This window comes from Nicotiana tabacum, chromosome 16 (assembly GCF_000715075.1).
Source record: "Nicotiana tabacum cultivar K326 chromosome 16, ASM71507v2, whole genome shotgun sequence".
Taxonomy (NCBI): domain Eukaryota; kingdom Viridiplantae; phylum Streptophyta; class Magnoliopsida; order Solanales; family Solanaceae; genus Nicotiana; species Nicotiana tabacum.
In genome coordinates this window covers 120,264,937-120,290,132 of record NC_134095.1, presented here as the reverse complement: position 1 = coordinate 120,290,132, position 25,196 = coordinate 120,264,937, and the positions used below count along the sequence as shown (strand labels likewise).

The 25,196-nt window shown below is 36.7% G+C and overlaps 1 long non-coding RNA gene across 1 annotated transcript; it reads right to left on the bottom strand.

Moving 5' to 3' along the window:
- Positions 1-458: 458 nt before the first annotated feature.
- LOC107823256 (uncharacterized) lies at positions 459-2,202 on the bottom strand. The gene is made up of 3 exons (XR_001656582.2): positions 1,924-2,202; positions 1,687-1,767; positions 459-1,072 (listed from the first exon to the last, which is right to left on the bottom strand). It is a non-coding gene; the product is annotated as an uncharacterized LOC107823256 (long non-coding RNA).
- Positions 2,203-25,196: the final 22,994 nt, after the last annotated feature.

The window sequence follows — 25,196 nt, the reverse complement described above, 5'->3', positions numbered from 1 at the left end:
TTTGAGTTTCATATCTTTATCTAATTTTTCATCCAATATATGTGTATAAGTATTCAACTTTTCTTTTCTTTCAATAGAGAGTTAAGTGAGTTCATTCTCTTCATAAGAGAAAATCAATCTCTCTTAAACAAATAAAGGTGCTATTATTTTGTTAATTAATATAGTGTAAACTAAAACTCTTTTTTTCTTTCTTTCTTTGTAATAGTCAATCTCAATTAAGAAAATGAATAAAAACTGATAAAGTTATAGAGTCTAGGAAGAACGAAAAGGAGTTACAGTACAGTGAATTCGAAAAGTTGTAACGCAATCGGGGAAGGTAAGAGAAACAAATTAAGAGGATTATAATTGAAATGTAAATGAAATTTGGGAGTGGAATTTAAGAATGTAGAATTGGTTACGTTCCTGATTCTACAATTAGAAATCAAATGAAATCGAATAGTAATTAATTTTGGAAAAAAAAAAAAGACAAACCAGTGAATACATTTCTAGAATAATAATAATATCCTAATTATAGCGTACTCCATATTTTCACAAGGCAGCCTTCAGTTTTTAGGTGTGTGCAGCGAAGAAAAATACTCATTTTCCAGCAGCAAAAACCATCCCCGTGTTCTTTTCCTTCCCTTTCATTCCACCCCGAAACTTTTTATGGATGTCAATCTTGTAGTAATCTGTAGTCCTCAAATACTATGATCAAAGTAATCTGAGTTTCAATATATTTACACAAGAACAATAAAAGAAAGCTTGCAACATTACAAGTCAATTCTTTCACCATTGATTTTGTTGTCTCTTCTCACATTAAGCATCACTTACTTCCAAATGAAATACTTTTACGATCATTCATCAAAATTTCTCGAAATTAAAGTTGCACTCTCCGGTTTCTAGCCATCTCACCCATTATGCACTTGTCTAGTCCCGATCATCTACGTTGTGCCCATAGTCTTATGTTGGTTTTAGCCAGAAATAACACCAACAAAGCTGATTATTCTAGATCCATATTGCAGATTGCATTAGTTTTCCTAACCCTCCAAGCATGGGATCCATTTCTATACAGGATCGAAGTTGCATCAAGGTGCTACAGACAAAAGAAATTACCAATATAGAAAATACAAACTTAGGTATTTTTGAAAATATACATCCAAAGAGACGCACATTAAATGGAGTGCATTAAAGCCAAAAACTAAGAATATTAGTACGACAAGAAGAAGAAATAGAAGCTTTTACAAGAATATCATCTCACCCACAAAATTCTTTTTTTTTATATAATGACTATAACTTAGAAAAAATACGTATTTTGTTAAAATATTTACACACACATATTGTTCAAATGACAGATAATGAAAGTCTGCCCATGAGCTCTCAACATTTCAACTAATTAGATTTTCGGACATCGAATGAGGTGGACATAAATAAAAAGAAATAGATAATTAATATGGGCATTGCATCACAAGAGAAAACTTTAACTTTCAAAAGCAGGAGTCTTAACAATTTTGTAGAGTATATATCATAGACTGTGAGGATGTGAAAACAAACTGAGCTATGAAAAAAACCATTAAGAGAAGGTGCTTTCTCACTTTTGAAGAAATGGTTATGAAACTCACCAAAAAAAAAGCTATCTTTCCGAATTATTCAGGGGAAAAAATTTAAATTGAGTCAAAAAAATAAATCACAATTTAGTTCAGTTCTCACCAAAAGAGAGATGCATCTGCTAACGATTATTCTTCCACCTATATTCATGACATATCCGCTCATTCTTAGTAGATCAAAACCCTAACAATAACAAACATAGGGTATAACAAATGATTATATTCAAACAAACCCACAAATTTTAGACAACAAACATCATATGTTCAACAATGATAAAATAGCTAGCGATAAAGTTTTAAGATTTCAATGAAATTCAGTGTGGGTATCAGAATAACTAACCTGTAGGAGAGAGAGCGGAACGTCAACTGGGGTTCTTTTTGTTGCTTTTATTGGTAATATGACGGAGCGTTTTTTTCAGTAAAGGAGCGTTTCAATATGGTGACTTTTGGATTTCCAGATACAGCTTTTGGCTTCTGAAAATTTTGAAACTGTTGCTTTCTCTGTTTCCTTATTATTAGGGGCTGTAATTGAACCTAATATTCAGATTTAATAATAAAATATGTTGAATTAAAATTAGAGGAAAAAGATGAAAAACTGAGAAATTAGATAAATACATTTGCTGGGACATGGGAGCGCCACATCAGATTTCAATTCCCCTGCTTTATATTAATATATAAATTATTGTGGTTGGTGAATAATTGATTTGTTAGGTTGGTTTTCAACTTACAACTAATACTAATGTCGTTGTATCGTTTTAATCTTATTCTAATTAAAGTTTTAGTTTGCTTAATGTTGGTTCAAAACTCTTTTCGTACCATTCTTGTGGGGTTACTTTAAGATATAGTAGAATCAGATCGAAGCAATTAAGAGAATTCCCATTTCATAAAATTGTAATTTGAGAGGTGAGTCAACATTCTTTTCAATCACACTTATAAAACATGTGAAAATAGAGCAAATAAGTCTCTTGTCTTTCAATTAATTCTTTTACTTCTGCTTCCCCTTGAATCTAAAGACAAAATTTGATAGCAAGGAAATATCTCATCTAAGAAACGTAATAAAGAATTCATCATCTGCAAACTATTAAAAGTCTAATCTCAAGAACAAACAAAGTAAATTAAGTTGGATATTAAACTCTAAAATGAACGTGTATAAACAGAAATTCAAAATAGGGTCACTTTTCGGGGAGTGCACGGTTAGCCACTAATAACACATGTATTTACTTTTAAGCCACTGTTTGAAATATCTTTAGTCTTTAGCCACTGCTTTAATAAATTTTAACCGCCTGGACGAAAATACCCTTCTGCTCATGTCCTTAACTTTTGAACTTAACTTCAAGACTACATGTCCTTAACTTTTGAACTTGGAACTCTAAGTTCAGGACTTCAGGACTACATGTCCTTAACTTTTGAACTTGTAACTGTAAGTTCAGGACCAAATGTCCTTAACTTTTTGATGTTTTATTCTTCAATACCACCACACAGGGGGGGGGGAGTGATTTGTGTGGTACCCAATTTTCGCTTAACTTGATTATAGAAGGACCTGGTTCTTCTATGTGTTCTAGCTACTGCTATTTGCGGAACAATAAGTAAAGAAAATAAAGAACACAGAGATTTTTACGTGGAAAACACCTCGCTCAAAAGGTGAAAAAACCACGACTTACTACTCAGTAGGATTTTCCCAAACTTCCACTAAAATCACTGAGCTAAAAACTGCATTTATAAAAACTTTTTGGTAAACCTAGGATTAACTCTAATCCCGTTGTAGCACACAACCTCAACTGTTGCGACAACTTCAAGTTAACTCTAACTTGAACACTCTAAGTACCTAATACAATTGCTTCTATAAAAGCTGAAAGATACAATGTAAAATCACCTACTACAATTGAACTAGAATAAAAGATAGACACTTGGAATTGATTCTTCTATCTGGTTCAAGTAGCTTCAGGTTTGCACGCTTGAATCATACACGAACTGCTTGCAAAATTGCCTGGCTATTTTGCTCTCAATTCACGTTTAACTTCTGCTTATGTGTGTTGCCTGTAAAAGAGAACAACACTGATATTTAATGGGTTAGTAATTAGAGATTCACTGTGATACAGATGCTACTCTTCCATGGTAGAAGAGTTCTAGTTGATCTCATGCTCTAACACTATCCTCTTCCTAAATTGTGTTCTCTTCATGTAAGAAGTCTTTCTCTCCTTATCCAATATGTAACCTTTTCAATCAGATCAGGAGATATTACTTCTGATAAGTTAGATTTATCTGCTTCACGTGCATCTCACATGTTTGGGTTGATCGTGACTGTGCTTCACAAGATGGACTTGGTCCATGTTTGAGTTCTTTTGTCAGTCTTCAAAATTTCACCTGTACTTGGGCCAACAAATTTCCCTTTTTTTGATGATGACAAACTCTGTGTTTTTCACTTACTTGGATCCTGTAAGAACTAAGCTTAACCATCAATACAAAGTTTAGAAAATTCACTTATCATCAAGGATCAGGTTAATTAGGTTATAAATATCACTTATTCAGAATATGTAAAGCACAATATATCTTCCCCCTTTTGGCATCATCGAAAAGTTGCATACACAGAGTGAGTCCCAGATTTTAATAAGTACTCATGGCCTCTGGGGCATTTGAAAGTACAATCATGGATTAATCATCAGTAATCGAGCAAACATATTTAAACTATGAATGAAATATTAACATTTAACAAGAGCAAAAATAGTAGATATCATTGATAGAAGATATGTTGCTACCACAATCCACAACCAGAAAGCAAAAATATTCAAAACATGAGCAAAAGAAAGAAAAATCCCTAATCCGGGTCACTGAAGGTACTAAACAGGTTCAGGAGATAAAGGCTAGAATTCCTAAGGCTTGGGAGAGCTAGAGGGTTGGTTTTGGGCTTGGAGAAGATTCAGCATATTGTGAAGAATCCCATCATTCTTCTCCTTTTCATTGGTAAGCTCAGTTATGAGAGCATCCCTCTCAGATTCAACCTCTGCCAAACGAGCCTTTAGCCTAGCTATCTCAGCATCCTTGGCTTCACTTTCCTGAACAAGAGCCCTGACTTGACTGTTGATAGGTGTCTTCTTGGATGAACCAGGTTCATTTGGGATGGCATTGACTAAATAGTCACAAGCATGCAGAGTATTAATGCCAAAGTAATCCTTGCTTGTGGCCATTTACCATTTCTTCAGAGGCACATTGCACCTATCCAGAATCGTAGTCAGAATAAAGCCATAGAAGGTGGCATGAGCCTTGGAGCCATTAATAACCCTGTCCAGCAGCTTGACGATGAATGTAAACTAGTTAATTTGCCTTCCACTTTCAAGTCACCCCATCAGAACTAAGTCCATATAATTTGCAATAGGCCTTCTCTCCTGCCTGGGCAGTAGGCACTTGTTGACAAACTCAAAGATGACTTTGTGTTGTGGCTTCATTTCACTCTTTTGCACAAACTTGGCCTCATTCACTTCTTCAACATCACAGAATCTCCTAGTGATTGTAAGGGCAGACGGAAGGGAATCCAGACTTGGTCATCTCTGTCTGGTGTAATCATCATATCCCTCAGCAGGGATGTCTAGAATCTCTCCCAGCGTCTCTGCATCAAATGTCACTTGAACTCCTTTGACTTTGCTTGTAACTCTGTCATCTTTGACTTCAACATTTGCCATGAATTCAATGATTTCATTTCTGGCCAATCTCCCATCCATCTGAAGGACCATGTCCTTCCAGCCCTGAGCAGCTAAGGTGTCATCCAAACGAACCATTCATGGTTCCACCAAATCTTTCAGCAATCTTCCATTCAAAATTTTCCTTTTTCCAAACTTGGCCAGCTTGTCTTGTTCACCATCAGACTCATTTTCTTCTTCACCACTCCATTCCTCATCTTCAGAAATTCTAACTTGTTTGTTTTTTACTGCAGACCTTGTCCTCTTGGCCAATGAAGGTTTAGCAGCCTCAAACACAGAGGAAAACTTCTTGGAATAAGTCTTGGTCTTTTTGGGCTTGGGGGTCTGAACCTCTATTATTGCATAGTCCTCCTGATGAACCTGTTCCATCTCCTCAACATCAATTGCTTCAGAGGACTTTGCAACCTTACCTTTTCCTTTATCCATCCTCTTCTTCTTATTTTTAGCCAAAGCCTGTTGTAGGTCACTTTCACTCTGTTTTACCCTGCTTCTTGTGGCTATTCCCTTTGGAAAAGAAGTTTCAGTAGTTGTTGGGGAGGAAGCCTTTCGTTTCTTGGAAGGTTTAGGAGCACTGGGGGCTTTTAGTGTGGGAGTTCTCCTTTTCTTTGGATCGTAACTTGCACCTACCTTTTTCAGAAGGTCTGTTAGGGTCTCTTCAACTGATAAACCAAGTTCATCTCCCTGTGAGCTTAGATTAACTAGCCCCTTAGCAGCCTCCCCTGAACCGCTCCCCCTGACTTCTTGCCACTTTCTTCAACAGTTTCCTATGCAACCCCACAAATAGCAGGTACATGCAACTCAGTAGTGGGTGAGGAATCAGCCACTCCTTTCCCTTTTCTCATCACATCACCACATTTACCCTTTCTCTCCTTTTCTTTTTCAAATTTCTTTTTACCTCCACTCCTTCCTAACTTAGGTAATTCCACATCCCTAATAGGCCCAACCAACACAAACTTATTCTCTTAATTTTTAGTCAAAGAAAAACTTTCATTAGAAGGGGAATTTTAAGTCTTCTCAGAGTCAGAAGACCCAGGTCCTTCCCCCTCACTAGTAGATTCGAATGACTCAGAATCAGAGTCGGAATTAGAATCTTGGGCCTGACTTACCTTTAATTTCTCATTCAATTTCTTTGAAAGAGCACCAGATGCCACCGTTTTGCGAGCAAACATTTTTACTCTCCTTAGCCTGGGTTAGGGAGTCGTGCTAGGTGGAGGAGGGGTAGATGAATCAGAGGGAGTAGGATGTGGAGGAGTTCCAGGGTTGTCTTGTGGGTTCGTCATTATAGCTGATTTCTTGAGAGAATTGGTGAGTTAAACCTTTGGAGAAGAAAGTAATTGAAAGTGAAGAAGGTTTTTGACGGTTTTGAATTATGAGGGTGACAGGAAGTAATAATGAGTATTTAAAGGGAAAGACTCATTTAATGGATAACGGTAGCTTTAGCGGTCAATTAGAGGTCTAATCAACCTGAAATTGCAGGTTGAACGAACGGTTAGTCTTTCCTAGATTTTAGGCAATATTTGTGGTTAGAACTTAATGAGGACAGAACTGGTTCAAAAACAAACGGATAGGATTTTCTAATGAGTTAAACAGTGGTAGGACTCTGCTCATGATTTAAATATTTATATTTCTAATTATGCAGAATATAGAAAACATACCTTGGCATTCAGATGAACCAATACTGATGAACCAGGTTCTTCATTTAGAATTCTCTTGATCATGCCTCAATTTACCACAATAGAAAAAATTTTGTGAGAGATCAGTGAGTCATATTAACACATGTCACAAGAGTATAATATTTACAGTATGAAGCTGAGTAAAAATTAATCTAGATATTTACACAAGTTCCAAATTTCCTAGCCAATTTTTTTCCATTTTTTTCATATAATTTTGTTTCATTGTGCCTTCTAAACTGGTCCCATTAGGTGATCTTAATCATCTATAATTCTAACCCGTTCCTTTCAAAAAAATTTCTACTCAGTGCTTTAATAAAGATGTGAGCAATTTGTTTATTAGTAGCACAGAATTCTATGGTAATCAATCCTTTCTCATATTTGTCCCTTAAGAAGTGATGTTTAACATATATGTGCTTAGTCCTCTTATGATGAACTGGGTTCTTTGTCATACTTATAGCGCTAGTGTTATCACAAAAGAAAGGAATGCAACTAACTTCAATGCCAAAATCTATCAGCTACTGTTTGATCCACAACAATTGAGCACAACAAGAGGCAGCAACAACATATTCAGCCTCAGCAGTGGATAAGGCCACCGAATTCTACTTTTTAGTGGCCCATGATACAAGACATGATCCAAGAAAATGAGACATACCCGAGGTGCTCTTCCTATCCATAAGAAAACCTTCATAGTCAGCATCAGCATACCCTACTAGATTGAAATTACTACCTTTAGGGTACCAAAGACAAAGATCAGTAGTGCCTTTCAAATATCTCAGTATCCTCTTGATAGCAGTCAAGTGAGATTTCTTAGGATTTGCCTGAAAACGAGTACAAAGCCCTACACTGAAAACTATGTCAGGTCTGCTAGCAATAAGATAAATAGTAAACCAATCATACCCCTATACAACTTCTGATCAACAGATAAACCAGGTTCATCTATGTCTAATTTAGTAGTTGTTGCAATGAGTGTGTCTATTTCCTTTGATTCATCCATTTTAAACTTTTTAATCAACTCTTTTGCATATTTCTGCTGATGGATCATGGTTCCATTTGGGTTAAGCTCACCCATCATACTTATTTCAAACTCACTCCCTATTAATTTGGCAAAATCCTTACTTAGTTTGTTAGTGGTTGCTCCAAAAATTATGCCATCAACATATATTTGTACTATAAGAAGATCCTTACCTTTTTCCCTAAAAAATAGAGTACTGTCAATTTTACCTCTCTTGTAGCCATGTTAAAGCAGGAATTTAGACAGTCGTTCATACCATGCTCTAGGAGCCTGCTTAAGTCCATAGAGATCCTTGTCTAATTTGTACACATGTTTCGTACACTCCTTGCTCTCAAACCCTGGAGGTTGTTTGACAAACACTTCTTCTTTTAGGTAGCCATTCAGGAAGGCACTTTTGACATCCATCTGATGAAGAGTGAATTCCATGTGTGCTGCAAAGGCTATGAGAAGTATTATTGCCTCCAGTCTTGCAACTGGAGCAAAGGTCTCATCATAATCTATGCCCTCCTCTTGGCTATAACCTTGGATCACCAGTCTTGCCTTGTTCCTTGTAACTGTTCCATTTTCATCAAGCTTGTTTCTGAAGACCCATTTAGTGCCAATTACTGATCTGTCATTGGGTCTTGGAACTAGATACCAAACTTGACTTCTCTCAAACTGATTGAGTTCATCTTGCATTGCATTTACCCAATATGCATCTTGCAAAGCCTCAACAACATTTTTAGGTTTAATAAGAGATAAGAAAGCATCAAAAGCACACAGATTCTATAATTGTGATCTAGTTTTAACTCCAGATGTTAGATTAGTAATTATGTTCTCCATGGGATGAGAACTTTGCTACTTGTAAGGTTTCACAACTAATTGGTTCTACTTGATGTTTCTTCCATTTTCTGTTGTCGAGGAACAGGGTCATGGACAGGTTCCATTAGGGGATTGGTTTCAGTTCTTCTTTGTTCAGTTCCCCCTGTCAGGTTGCCCTGGATGGAAGAACCTGTTCTAACACCTGTTTCTTCTTTTGGTGCATCTTTAGCTTGAGCTGAAACTTCACTCAATTCTTTTACCAGCCCAATAGCTTCATCTTCATGTTCCTATCTCTCAGAAAGAATGTTAGTTTCATCAAAAACTACATGTATACTTTCTTCTATACACAAAGTTCTTTTGTTTTACACTTTTTAAGCTTTGCTATGTGAAGAATATCCCAAGAATACTCTCTCATCACTTCTGGGATCAAACTTACCTAGGTAGTCATTTCCATTATTGTGCACAAAGCACTTGCATCCAAATGCCCTAAGATGGGATATATTTGGTTTTCTCCATTTAAGTAACTCATAGGGAGTCTTCTCTACAAGAGGTCTAGTCATGTATCTATTAATGATGTAGCATGCAGTATTTATAGCCTCTGCCCAGAAGCTGTGGGGCAGTTTACTAAAAAGAAGCATAGTCCTAGCCATATCTTCAAGAATCCTATTCTTTCTTTCAACTACTCCATTTTGTTGAGGAGTCCTAGGGACAGAAAAATTATGATCTATACCATGCTCGTCACAAAATTTAGCAAACTTAGCATTTTCAAATTTAGTTCTATGATCAGACTTGATTGATGCAAGTTGATTACCTAGTTGTTTCTGAGTTTTTCTAACAAAGGCAGTAAACATGTCAAATGCTTCATCCTTAGATGTTAAAAATAGTACCCAGGTAAACCTAGAATAATCATCAACAAGTATCATCACATATTTCTTACCACATCTACTCAATGTTCTCATTGGACCACAGAGATCCATATGAACTAGTTCCATTGTCCAGGTTGTGCTTACCATTTTCTTGCTTTTAAGAAATGTTCTTACCTGCTTCCCCCTTGCACAAGCCTCACAAACTTTGTCTTCCTTGAACTTGATGTTAGGTAACCCTATCACCAGGTCCTTAGAGACTAATTTGTTGAGTTGATTCAGACTTGCATGGCCAAGTCTTTTGTGCCACAGGAGGGGATCATTGTCCAACACACTCAAGCAAGTGAGTTCATTTTCTGAAAGAGTGAATAAATCTACAATGTAAATATTGTTAACACTTTTTCCCTACAAAATAATCTTGTCAGTGGTAAGATTAATCACAATGCATTTGGTAGAGGTAAATGCTATAAGGTTACCTCTGTCACACAGTTGTGATACACTGATTAGGCTATATTTCAAGCTATCTATCAAGTAGACATTCTCAATGGAATATGAGTCTGTCTTACCTACCTTTCCAACCCCAATGATCTCACCTTTCTTCCCATTTCCAAAGGAGACATTACCTCCTTTTAGATCCTCAAGTGAAAGGAACTGGTTCTTGCTTCCAGTCATATGCTTTGAGCAGCCACTATCCATGTACCATATTTGGCTACTTCCCTTCACTTAGACCTGCAAAACAAAATTGGGGGTTAGTCTTAGGAACCCACACTAGTTTGGGTCCCTTTATATAGGCAAATGGGTGAATTAAATTCCTTTTGGCCCATCCAGGCAGCCTATTTTTCTCTTGAACGAAGCTTTTGTTCTTTTGAGTGGCCTTTTTTTTTGCAGTATGTGAGCACGTGATTTTTGCCCTATGAGAATTACTCCCAAAAAAAATCAAAAAAAAAATAATTTTTCCGTTGTTTGCAATTTTGTGGATTTTTGTAATATTTTCTGTTATTATTTGCATTTTTTGTCTGTGCATATTTATTTGTTAAATTAATGAAAATACAAAAATATAGCATCTGCACTTTGGATTTTATTTTACATTTTTGGTTAATTTAGTAAAATGTTGTTTAAAAAAAATGAAAAATTCACAAAAATAACGTATTCTTGCATTTTAGGGTTTAATGTCAAACTTTGTGATTTTTCTTATAATTTGGTATTTATTTATTTGCGATGAGTATTATTTAAAGTTAATTTGGTTTTAATTTGGTTTTAGCTAAATTATAATTTAATTTAGGATTTTTTTAGTTTTAATTGTGAAAATAGTTTGGAAATAAATAAGAAAAGGAAAGAGAAGGAAATCAAATATGGGCCAAACTCAATTTAATCCCCAAAGCCCAAATCAAATACACCCAAACCCACCCCAAACCGGCCCAAAACCTGTTCATTACCTGGTCCGCCCCTACCAGAACCAAACGACGTTGTTTGGACTCGCTTTGATTAGGGCCGTTGATCTCCTTTGATCGAACGGTCCCGAGTTTTACCCGTTACCCGCCCCAACCTGTTTCCCCATATCTGGTTTCCATTGAACTCCAAACGACCCCGTTTTCCCCCTTCTTAGTTGATCTGGATCGTCGATCCCCTTTAATCCAATGGCTCTAGTTAACTCCTCATTTCTAATATACCAAACCCCACCCCACGTGTCTCTCTTCAGAGACCTAACACATATACCTCCGCACACCACCCTCTTCCGCCCACCGAAAATCGCTTCAGGGCGGTTCCGGTGGCCCAGTCACCCCCAAAAATACACCCCAGAACCCCTCGACCTCCTCTTCCCAAATCCCTGCTCCAATTCCTTCGAATACCCCTGGAACTCTTCAAATATTGAATTAAAGGGATGAACCCTAGCGCCGCCCTAACTTTCTCCGGTGGCGGTGCCGCCAATACCCTGCAGCCACCTCACTCCCCTCTTCCCTAATCCACGGTCCGTTACCCTCGGATCAAACCAGAAGTTGTCGAATAATGAATCTAAGTTTTAAACCTAAAACTGTAGAGTCAAGATTCGTTGATGCTTTAAGCTAATTTGGACTTTATCTGCGTGTTCTTGATAAGAACACACAGTTAAAGTCCAAATTTGGTTTAAGAATTGAAGATTCGAAGGTTTTCTTCAGTTACTATTGACCGGTGAGTTTTCTGTCCTATTTTTATATTTATAGTGTATTGGTGTTATTCTGATGTTCGTCTTTCCTCATCTCTTTTTCTTTTCTATGGTCTATTCCAAGTGAAAACTTGACTAATCATTCTGGTATAAACTGTCATATGTCCGTTGTTTTGTTTTTCAGAATATTGGTGAATTTGTTCCTAGTTTCATTAGGTTTGTGTGATCAGTTTGTTTAAAGACTCTGAAATCATATCTCGTTGTTCACTTAGTCAGAATGATTAGGATTAGTTCAATAGTCTGGTATAACTTCTTGTTTAAATGAGTATAATAATCGACTGACTAGTATAAGTTTAATGCAAGTGGTCATTAATTAAGTCTGATAACAAATGGTAGTGGCGCGCTACTGAATTAATTAAAAGCACTAGGTTAGTGGAGTGAATTAAAAATGAAAAGGAGACTGACAATGGTCAGCTTAATGCCCTTTTAGGAGTTGGAAAGTAAGGTAATATGGGGGGAACATTTCAAAAAGCTGAAACAATGCAATTGTAAAAAAAAAGAGGAGCTGGAAAGGGATAGTTTATGAAGTATATAGCTAGGAACTTTCTGAGAGAAAAATAAAATGAAGACAGACCTAAGAGAGAGAGATAGGCATTGAGAGGGAGATAGAGGGAGATAGGTACTGAATTGAGGGGGGCAAGAGAGAGAGCTTAAGGTTTTTTAAGAGCTGAAATACAGATAAGACAAACGAGTAGATAATACTGTTCCATTGAGTTTCCTATTTTGAATCTTGAAGTTTTCATTACTGCACAGTTTCTGATTCTATGTGAGTTTTAAAAATGGAATGATTTTGGGGAATTGAAAGAGTGGGTTTAAACTTGAGGATTGGTTTCTTCCTACTGAGCTGATTTCACTGTTATTACTGGCTGAATCTGGTTGGATTTCCGTTGTTGTTCACTGCTGAATCCTCATCTTTTCTTTGTTCTTTCAACATCCAGGTACTTATTTGGATCTTGCTAATATGAGAAGTATATTTGGAAGCCTTGTAATTGGTTTAACTAGTCATAGATGAATGTTCACTGAACAATAGCATATACTTCTTCAAAGATTCACTTGTTTGTTCTTTATTGAAGCAGCCTTAGTTTCTCGAACTTTACTATAATCATCTATGTTTAGATAGTACATTTGAACTATCTATGAACTATTTTTTAGCCATGTACTTAGTTTGGACTGATTGCAACACAGATTGTTGTATACGCGTAGCATTTTCTTTGGAGAGATTTTGATTGAATTATTTACAAACTAGTAGGGATAATCAGTCCATAATGAGTTTTCTTAATCTTATCGCACCTAGCAGTAATTATGCTCAGTAGAAATTAGTTGAGATTATTCCTTCAAGACTTGGTTTTAGACGAAAAACATTCAGCGCTAATATTGTAAGTATGAGTACAAATGTGGATGTTACAATGTTTGATCTTTGAATGAATCTTAAAAGGTGATATTAGCGTGATGAATAGCATGTTTAGTAAATCATTTTTAAGATTGACAAGTAGTGTTATAATTTGGATCATATGGTTAGTATGGAGTATAACATTGTTTCAATAATCGGTAACTCGGCTATTCTTGCAATATAACTTTCGAAGTTCAGTTGGTATGTTGTTGTGTGTAGTGTAGTTAGTTGGGTCTTGCCGGGGCCTGACCGTTTGATCTCCTATTACCCTTTCCCAGTGTGAATCCCAAGTGACCCTGCTCAGGCTGTGCAATTGGGCTGTTGTCATTGGCCCAGTTGCACCTAAGTTATCCCATTATCGATGTTATTTTCAGTCTGGTCCTCAGGTTGAGCCCAGCTTTGTTCTTACGCTTGTCCAGGAGCCGGCGCGCAACAATTGGGCCTACAGCCATCTCATGCCCTTTTTAAACAACCAAAGGCCTGGTTTCACTCAATGATAGTCCACTAATTATTAAAATTAGTTTGAACATTAGCCTAAAATAAATTTGAACTCCTTTTAAGCCTTCCTTAATCAATCAGCTACTTTAAAAGAAGATTGGAGGTGGGCCATTCTAAATAATACAAATAGTTTAAAATTTCGAATGTAGTTAAATTAATCCTTTTAATTTAGAATTAAGGTGTGTTATGCCGAACAAAATAAAATAAAAATAATAATAATAATTGCATGGACCTCCTTTAATTAATCTTGTACTGATTCTTAGAATTAGAGGCGTGCCGTTTAGTTAAAATTCCATGGCCCTCGCAAATTGCAAACGCATAGTTACCTTAGGCGCGTTATTTTAATAATTTACTTTCATAAACTCGGGTACGCATTTATGTGACCCAAATCCAAATTTCAATAATGTTAGATAAAATATGTCGAGAGCCTCGGGTGCATTTATGTGGCGTGGTTCGAGACGTATTTTAAACGACGTTGTAATTTTCATTAAAAATTATTAAAGCGGTTAAAAAGATAAATGTACCATAGGCCAAAACATGTATAAAAATCAGATAGTTAAGTCAATTATAACAGTTAAGCGACCGTGCTAGAACCACAGAACTCGGGAATTCCTAACACCTTCTCCCGGGTTAACAGAATTCCTTACTCGGATTTCTGGTTCGCGGATTATTAAACAGGGTCAATCTTTTCCTCGATTCGGGAGTAGAACCGGTGACTTGGGACACCATAAATCTCCCAAGTGGCGACTCTGAATTTTTAATAAAATAATCCCGTTTCGATTGTCACTTTAAGTTGGAAAAAACTCTTTTATACATCCCTTGCGGGGGGTGTAGTAAAAAAGGAGGTGTGACACATTACATTCACTTTTGTAATGACCAGTCTTGCCACAGTGTGTGCAGATTTTGTTTTCAAGAAGTATGATGTATTTGCTTTTGGGATCCACTTAGGTGCTGGGGTCCCATAGCCAAGTCCTCTCTTGTTGCTACTGTGATGCTCCTATAGCCAGGGTAGTGCATCAGAGGACTTATTCTATTTGCAAGTTCTATCTAGTTCATGTTTCACCTTGCCTAGATCTTCTTTTAGGACTTTTATATGCTCATCTTTCTTGTACAACCTTTTTGCGGATAATAGTAGTTATTCAAATGACAAAGAGTTCGCCCAGCCAAACCCCCAAAATGCGCCCCCTAATGCAGTGGAGGCAGTCCTTCCAGAACCCCTGCAGATTTAACCTTATCTATACCCAGAGCTACTTTCCTAGCGGTCCTGCCACCACACCGCAGAACGGGAACTCATGTGGAACCTTTTATTCTGGCGTAACAGTAGTAGAACGTAATAAAATACTACGGCCGCCTAACATAGGGGATGGAGGTACGGTAAACTCGACCATCATCCTTCATCTTTCCTAGATTTTCTTCTAAGGTGAGATGTGTTTGATCAGCTTTCTTCTTATTTGTTCCTAATTTCAATTTTAAATTTTCAGACTTAAGTTCTAAGACACTGGTGTCAAGTTCAAGAACCTAGTTCTTTAACTCAACATTTTTACTGTCACTCTCATTAGCCCTAGATTCTAGATTTTTGCACTTGGCTTTTAAGATCACACACTCCTTAGACAACTGTACTTTCTCAATGTTTATTACCTCAGACTCATCGATGAAGTCTAGCAATAATTCAGATAACCTTTCTTTAGACAAAAATTTAATCTTGTCTTTGAGATGAATTACACTTACCTCTTGTTCATCATCTGATTCTCCAATGGACATAAGTGCTTGTTCATCTTCAGCTTTATCTTCTGAATCCTCATCTGATGTTTCTCCTCAAGCAGCAACCATAGCCCTTTGTTCCTTTTGGGTTGAACCTGTTCCTTCTTCCTATTCCTTCGTTCATCCCTTTCCTTCTTCCATTCAATTTTCCATAGAGGACAATTTTTGATCATGTGGTCAGTCTTGCCACATTTGTAGCAGCCCTCATTGATCAGTTTTTCAGGAGCCCTTGGTTTGTTGAAGGTTGTACCTCTTGAAGAACCCTTTCCTCTCATCAGGTACTTTTTGAATCCCTTGTGATCATGGCCATTTCATCATCCTTTAGATCTGCACCTTCAACTATTCTGAGAGCCAGACTCCTTTCCTTCTTGGGTGCATCCATTTTCATGGTTTGCCTTCTCAGTTCATAGGTAGTAAGATTTCTAATCAATTCATCCAACTTGAGAGTAGCAATGTTCTTTGATTCCTGAATAGCAGTAATTTTACTTTTCCAAGTTACTGGTAAGACCCTTGTCAAGATTTTCTCAACCTTATATTCTTTAAGGATAATTCTCCCAAGAGATTTAAGTTCATTTGTTAGTGTTGTGAACCTTGTGTACATCTCCTAGATAGTTTCTCCTTCCTTCATGGTGAAATTCTCATATTGAGAATATAGTAGTGTTTCTCTTGATCTCTTTACTTGAGGAGTTCCTTCATGAGACACTAGTAAAGTGTCCCATATCTCCATAGCAGTGGTACAGCTTTGAATCCTATTGTACTCGTCTGGACCTAGTCCACTCACAAGCCATTTCTTGGCCTTGGCATTCTTTTTCCATTTCTTCAAATCTTTAGTAGTGCAGTCAGTTCTTGGCTTTGGCACGTCCACTCCTTCAGCATTCTTCTTTGTAGTAGCCAGGGGACCATCTGTTACTATGTCCCAGAGTTCATAGTCTTCTCCTATGATGTGGTCTCTCATCTTGTTCTTCCACCAAGAATAGTACTGACCATTAAAGAGTGGGGGCCTAGCAGTGGATTGCCCTTCCTAGTTTTTAGGTGGTGCAGTCATCTTGATCTATTCCTAAGGTGTTAGCCTCTTTAAGGATAACCCGCTCTGATACCAATTGATGTTTTATACTTCAATATCACACAAGAGGGGGTGATTTGTGATTTGTGTGATACCCAATTTTCGCTTAACTTGATTATAGAAAAACCTGGTTTTTCTATGTGTTCCAACTACTGCTGTTTACGGAATAATAAGTAAAGAAAATAAAGAACACAGAAATTTTTACGTGGAAAATACCTGGCTCAAAAGGTGAAAAAACCATGACCTACTACTCAATAGGATTTTCCCAAACTTCTACTAAAATCACTAAGCCAAAAACTGCATTTACAAAAACTCTTTTGTAAACCTAGGATTAATTCTAATCCTGTTGTAGCATACAACCTCAACTATTGCGACAACTTCAAGTTAACTCTAACTTGAATACTCTAAGTACCTAATGCAATTGCTTCTATAAAAGCTGAAAGGTACAATGTAAAATCACCTGCTACAATTGAACTAGAATAAAAGATAGACACTTGGAACTGATTCTTCTATCTGGTTCAAATAGCTTCAGGTTTGCACGCTTGAATCACACATGAACTACTTGCAAAATTGCCTAGATATTTTGCTCTCAATTCACGTTTAACTTCTGCTTATGTGTGTTGCCTGTAAAAGAGAACAACACTTATATTTAATGGGTTAGTAATTAGAGATTGACTGGGATACAGATGTTACTCTTCTATGGTAGAAGAGTTCTAGTTGATCTCATACTCTAACACTATCCTCTTCCTAAACTGTGTTCTCTTCATGTAAGGAGTCTTTATCTCCTTATCCAATATGCAACCTTTTCGATCAGATCGGGAGATATTACTTCTGATAAGTTAGATTTATCTCTTTCATGTGCATCTCACATGTTTGAGTTGATCATGACTGTGCTTCACAAGATAGACCTGGTCCATGTCAGAGTTCTTTTGTCAGTCTTCAAAACTTCACATTTACTTGGGCCAACACTTTTGAGCTTGTTAGTCTATGTTCAGGACCTATTGTCCTTAATTTTTGATCTTCTTAACCTAAGTTCAGGATCTATTGTCCTTAAGTTTTGAGCTTGTTGGTCTAAGTTTAGGACTTCAGGACCTATTATCCTTAACTTTTGAACTTGTAACTGTAAGTCCAGGACCTATTGTCCTTAACTTTTGGGATTCTTAGCCTAAGTTCATGACCTATTGTCCTTAACTTTTGAGCTTGTTGGTCTAAGTTCATGACTTCAGGACCTATTGTCCTTAACTTTTGAACTTGTAACTCTAAGTTCAGGACCTATTATCCTTAACTTTTGGGATTCTTAGCCTAAGTTCAAGACCTATTATCCTTAACTTTTGAGCTTGTTAGTCTAAGTTCAAGATTTCAGGACCTATTGTCCTTAACTTTTAAACTTGTAACTGTAAATTCAGGACCTATTGTCCTTAACTTTTGAGCTTGTTAGTCTAAGTTCAGGACCAAGTGTCCTTAATTTTTGAACTTGTAATTCTAAGTTCAGGACCAAGTATCCCTAACTTTTGAACTTGTAACTCGAAGTTCAGGACCAAGTGTCCTTAACTTTTGAGCAGTAGTACCTAGGGATTTTATCTTTTAAAAGTAAAAGAAAAAAAGACAACCCCATCCAAAAACTTTTTTTTTCTAGTACCCGTATAAAAACTAATCTTCTCATCAAGGACATGACAGAATGTGCCCTGTTAATGAAAACTCAACACCAGTACAATTAAGTGTATACGCACACATGCTCTGAATTTTGCTTATATAAACAATAGCTTGAAGATAATCAATACAATAAAGTTTGAGTTCAAGAGCACAACTAATTATCAACAACAAAAAAGAAGAGAAAAGTGTTTTTTCTTGTCTTGAGAACTGAGAATTTCAACTTTGAGAAAAGCTTTCAAATTTTGTTGCCGCCGACGAAGCCATCTCAATCGGAGTTCTGAGTTCAGAGAGAAGCGAGGGTTTGAGAAGAAAAGCAATGGAAGAAAGGGTAAAAATGTCTTTTCATATTAATTTTAATAGAGTAGTGTCTATTTTCGTTCAACATTAAAATTGCTGGATAAAAAATAAATATCATCTTCAATAATGGCTACCACACGCCATTTTTACTCATTTTTTCCTATACAAATTTTTTTAATCATGATCTCTAATCTGCGTAAGCAGGTACACAATTCTTGTCCCTAAATTTAATCCTACGGTCTAGATTCTTCTAGGAAAGATTCTTTAATTTCTTTATATTTCACAAAAAAGATGACCAAATCTCCTATAGACCTCTATTTTTGTTGCAATAGACGAGAGGTAGCTACTAAACACTCTTTTTAACTTTAACTTCAAAATTCTTTATTTTTCTTCAAATTTTAATCAAGTCATGTCCAAACACATTAGCGCTTAATAAAGATATCTCATGTTCTATACTAGTCACGGTAGCTTTCATTTTCTGAAGAATAGATCAAAGAAAATAGTTGAAGATCAGGATTTAATAATGGCACCTACCTTTTCTGTCGGTTTCATGTTGCATCATTCTGCAACGTTGCCACCACCATTACTACATATCTAAGTACTAAATGAGTATTGCCCGTGCATAGCACAGGCCCAACATTTTGAATTCTAATGTCATTTTGTTTATGCTAATATTGCATTCACGTAGCGACCCTACAAAATTATAAGGGGTCGTTTGGTAGGGTGCATAAGAATAATACTGAATAGGGTGTATTAGTAATGTTGGTATTAGTTATGTTTGTATTAGTTATGCTGATATTATTTATGCTGACATATTTCTTATTTATTGTTTGGTTTGATGTATTAAAGCATTGCACAATTTCTAAAAGAATTGTTTGTTTACAAAAATGCCCTCAAAACCAGTCCATCACTCTAACTTTTTAAAAGAAACATATGTTGAGAAATGTTTTTATATGAAAAAGTTTAAAAAAAATTATTTGATTTGTCTACCTATATTGTAATATAGAACTAAATATTTGTTTATAAAAAGAAAATCTGCTAAGTATTTATTATTTACTAGGGAATAATTTTATTTTTCACAATTTGGATTATTTAAACTTGCATTAATATAATAACAAGCATATTTTAATAAAGCATAAATTTTGAAGGACAATTTTGTCTTTAACTAAGCTAACACATGCATTAAAATCCATTGCATTGCTAATACCATGGTTTTCTATGCATTAGTTATGCATATGATAATACCAAATAGAATGTATAACTAATGTTTGCATAACTAATGAATAGATTCAAAATATCTACCAAACAAAGTATTATTAATACACAAAGCTAATGCATGCATTATTTTATCTAATGCATCCTACCAAACGACCCCTAAAGGTTTAGAAGGTATAAGTTCACAACCACCAGAAGCACAGTTCCAACCTTAGAAAATAGTGACAAACATAGAACATATATTGCTCCCAGACTTATCAAAACTAAGCAAGAATTTTCTTTTCTTCCACTTCCTTTAAATATACATACAAAATCAAACTCAAGCATATGACTTATTTGTTCATCATTTTCTACCCACCATCCTATTTTACGTGATCAACCAAATGTATAAGTTGATATCAGTGTTTGTACTATAAACAAAAGAGATAACATAGTCCAACTAAGAGCCACATAAAGTATTGCAAATACTGTGTATTGCTGAAAACATCTGCTACTGTGTATTCTTCAAACAACTTCTTTTCCTATTCCAAATGGAGAATAAGATGTCAAACAATTTTAGATAGAAAACACTAACAGATAAAAGTTCCATAGCAAGAATTGAAAGATATCATTGTTGCGGAAGCCAAATGTATAGAGTGTGAATAAGTCACAACTACTATACCAAAAATTATGACAGCCACCAAATAATAAATAAGACAATAAAGCAATAATAAAGGGAACACCAGAATTTACGAGGTTCGGCTAATTTTGCCTACTCCTCGGACACAACCAATATTTTATTCCACTCCAAAAATACAAGTGAAATAATACTAAAGAGAGAAGATACAAATGCCTTAAACAGATGAGAAGGCAAATGAGAGGTGTGTTTCAATCCTAAATATTAGGCCTTCTTTTATAGGGGAAAAATCCCCCCCAAACTTAACTCCCAACCAATGTGGGACTTTGGCATTTTGCCAAACTTCAACAAATCTCCACCTTGGCAAAATTCCACATTTTCAATTCTCTCTCAATAACAAATTTTGGTTGTGTCTTCATCTTCAATCTTCAGTGTTCAACAATGTTGATCAAATCCAAACAATGTTGAAACTTGACCGCAGTCACCACCTTTGTCAGCATATCAGCAGGATTCTCTGTAGTATGAATTTTCTTCACCGTGACTCCACCTTCTTCTATGATTTCTCGTACGAAATGATACCGAACATCAATGTGCTTCGTCCTTGCATGATAAACTTGGTTCTTCGCTAATTGAATAGCACTTTGACTATCACAAAAAATTGTGATACCTTTTTGTTCAACACCAAGCTCCTTTAGCAATCCTTGAAGCCAAATTGCCTCTTTCACAGCATCTGTAATAACCATGTACTCTGCCTCTGTTGTAGACAAAGCAACTGTTGACTGCAAAGTAGACTTCCAACTAACTGGTGCCTTTGCAAAAGTAAACACATAACCAGTAGTTGATCTTCGTTTGTCCATATCACCCGCAAAATCTGAGTCACAATATCCAACTACAAACTGATTGTCTTCCTGCTCAAAAACTAACCCGACATCTACAGTACTATGAATATACCGTAGAATCCACTTCACAGCTTGCCAATGCTCCTTCCCTGGATTGTGCATATATCTACTAATAACTCCAACAGCTTGTGAAATGTCAGGCCTTGTGCAAACCATTGCATACATCAAGCTACCAACAACATTTGCGTATGGTACCTTTGACATATACTCTCGTTCAGCTTCATCCATTGGCGACATAGTAGTACTTAGCTTAAAATGGGAAGCAAGTGGAGTACTAACTGGCTTAGTCTTGTCATCTATGCCAAAACGTTGAAGTACTCTCTTCAAATATTCCTTTTGAGATAAACAGAGTTTCTTTGAACGTCTATCTCTAATTATCTCCATGCCAAGAATTTTCTTTGCCTCACCCAAATCCTTCATCTCGAACTCCTTCTTCAGTTGAATCTTCAACTTATCAATTTCTTCCGAATTCTTGGAAGCTATCAACATATCATCAACATATAGGAGAAGATATACAAAGGAACCATCTTTAAGCTTGTGCAAATACACACAATGATCGTATTTGCTTCTCTTGTACCCTTGCCGCAACATAAACTCGTCAAATCGCTTGTACCATTGTCTAGAAGATTGTTTCAATCCGTACAACGATTTTTCAAGTTTGCACACCATATTTTCTTTTCCAGCAACTTTGAATCCTTCTGGCTGAGTCATGTAGATTTCCTCCTCCAAGTTTCCATGTAAAAACGCAGTTTTTACATCCATCTGAACTAGTTCCAAATCCAATTGTGCTACCAAAGCCAACATAATTCTAATGGAGGAATATTTTACAACTGGAGAAAACACTTCATTGTAATCAATTCCCTCCTTTTGAGCATATCCTTTGGCCACCAATCTTGCTTTGTAGCGAACATCTAATTGGTTAGGAAATCCTTCTTTCTTTACAAATACCCATTTGCACCCAATTGCTTTCTTTCCCTTCGGGAGATTGGCCAATCTCCATGTATGATTCTGATGAAGGGACTGTATTTCATCATTCATGGAAATCCTCCACTTATCTTCTTCTGAACTTTGGACAGTGTCTTTATAAGTAGTAGGAACATCATCAGCTACAATTGAGGTTGCACAAGCAACCGTCTCTATGAGACGAACAGGTTTCGTTATTGTTCTTTTTGGCCTGCTGGTTGCTATTGATTCAAGTTGTTGTTGAGATTCCTGAGTTGGAATCTCCTCTACTGGCTCTCCTTCCAGAGGGTAATCTTCATTTGTTTCCTCCTCTGCTTCTTGTGTAGGAAAAATAAATTTTCCCTCAAACTTCACCTGCTTAGAAGCACCTTCATTTTGTTTGGTATCTTCTGTTACCTTATTTACCATAGCAAATTCATCAAAGGTAACATCTCTGCTGAATATTACTTTCTTTGTCATAGGACACCATAAGCGATATCCTTTGACTCCAGAAGTAATTCCCATAAAAATAGCCTTCTTTGCCCTTGGATCCAATTTTGACTCCGTCACATGATAATATGCAGTTGAGCCAAACACGTGCAAAGAGTTATAATCTACAGCAGGTTTTCCGTACCATTTTTCAAATGGTGTTTTGCCATCAATAGCAGCAGATGGTAGACGATTAATGAGGTGGCATGCATATGTAATTGCCTCAGCCCAAAATTCTTTGCCCAAGCCAGCATTGGACAACATACACCGTACCTTCTCCAGCAAGGTCCGGTTCATACGTTCTGCCACTCCATTCTGTTGTGGTGTATGTCTAACAGTGAAGTGTCGGATGATGCCATCATTTTCACAGACCTTATTGAAATGATCATTTTTGTATTCACCTCCATTGTCTGTGCGAATACACTTGATTCTCCTGCCTGTCTGATTTTCCACCATCGTCTTCCATTTGAGAAAAATTCCCAACACTTCATCTTTGCTCTTCATTGTATACACCCATACTCTTCGGGAAAAATCATCAACAAAGGTTACAAAATAGTGCTTCCCACCCAATGAAGGTGTTTTGGAAGGACCCCAAACATCAGAGTGTACATAATCCAAAATGCCTTTAGTATTATGGATCGCTGTACCAAATTTAACCCTTGTCTGTTTCCCTTTAACACAATGCTCACAAAACTCCAAGTTGCAAGCCTTTACTCCTTTTAACAATCCTTGATCTGATAGAGTTTTCAAGGATTTTCCTCCAGCATGTCCCAAGCGCATGTGCCATAGCTTGGTTGCTTCTGCCTCTTTGTCGTCACTGGATGTTACTGTCGCTGTCCCAATAACTGTACTGCCACGATAGCGGTACATATTATTATTCTTCCGATTAGCCTTCATTACCACTAGTGCACCGGAGCATACTCTCATCACTCCATTTTCTGCAATGATTTTGAACCCTTTTGATTCTAGGGCTCCCACAGAGATGAGATTCTTCTTCAAATCAGGTACATATCGAACATCTATCAATGTTCTGATCATTCCATCATGGTTCCTTAATCGTATTGAACCAATGCCATATGAGGTAAGAGGGCTGTTATCCGCTGTGTGGATGACTCCATATTCTCCTTCTTGAAATTCCACGAACCAGTCCCTGTTGGGACACATATGATAGCTACAAGCCGAGTCCATCAACCATATGTCTGATGATGTTGATGACTCTGTTGTAACTAATGAGAAGTCTGAATCATCACAATCAGCTACATTTGAATCCATAATAGCCTTTCCATTGTTATGTTTGACCTTATTCTTCAACTTCGGACAGTCTTTCTTCCAGTGCCCTTTTTCTCGACAAAAGGCACATTCATCTTTGCTGGGTCTGGATCTTGACTTGGATCTTCCCTTCTTTGTCCTCGTTTGATTTTGAGGACGACCCCTCACAAACAGTGCTTCTCCTTCTCCGCCCTTCTGTTTTTCTCGCTTTCTTTGTTCATAGCTGTACAAAGCTGAACAAACTTCTCTGAGAGAAATTTCGTCATTTCCATGGAGTAGAGTAGTTTCAAGGTGCTCGTACTCATCAGGAAGTGACGCCAACAACATTAAGGCCAAGTCACCATCATCATAAGTTGTATCCATATTTTGCAAATCTGTGACCAACTTATTGAAACTGGTGATATGTTCATTCATCGTGGTACCAGGAACATAGGTGAAGTGAAACAGTCTCTTCTTCATGTACAATTTATTTTGACTGTTTTTCTTCAAAAATTTATCCTCCAGTGCTTTCCATAATTTACTTGCAGAAGTTTCCTTTGTGTATGGATATTTCTGCTCTCTAGCAAGGTAGGATCGAATGGTACCGCAAGCAACACGGTTGATAATTCTCCAATCTTCTTCTCCAATAACATCTGGTTTCTTTTCTTCAATGGCCAGATCTAACCCTTGTTGAAAAAGGACATCTAGAACCTCGCCTTGCCACATCCCAAAATGTCCGGACCCGTCAAAAATTTCTACCGCAAATTTCGCATTTGACACAATTCTTGTCATAAGCGAAGATGCCAATGATGACGTATTGTTGACACTTGATGTAGATTCTTCTTGTTTATTGTCCCCCATATTTGACACAAATATTATTTAATAGCTGACGACACAAATCAAGATTATTTCCTTTCTGATGTAGAAGATCAGACTAAGCTGCAACTACAGAGCATACTCAGACAGAACCTTGACTCAGTTACCAAGATAAATCTTTTCTGATGTGGAAGATCAGACTATGCTGCAACCACAGAGCATACTTAGACAGTACCTTGGCTCTGATACCAATTGTTGCGGAAGCCAAATGTATAGAGTGTGAATAAGTCACAACTACTATACCAAAAATTATGACAGCCACCAAATAATAAATAAGACAATAAAGCAATAATAAAGGGAACACCAGAATTTACGAGGTTCGGCTAATTTTGCCTACTCCTCGGACACAACCAATATTTTATTCCACTCCAAAAATACAAGTGAAATAATACTAAAGAGAGAAGATACAAATGCCTTAA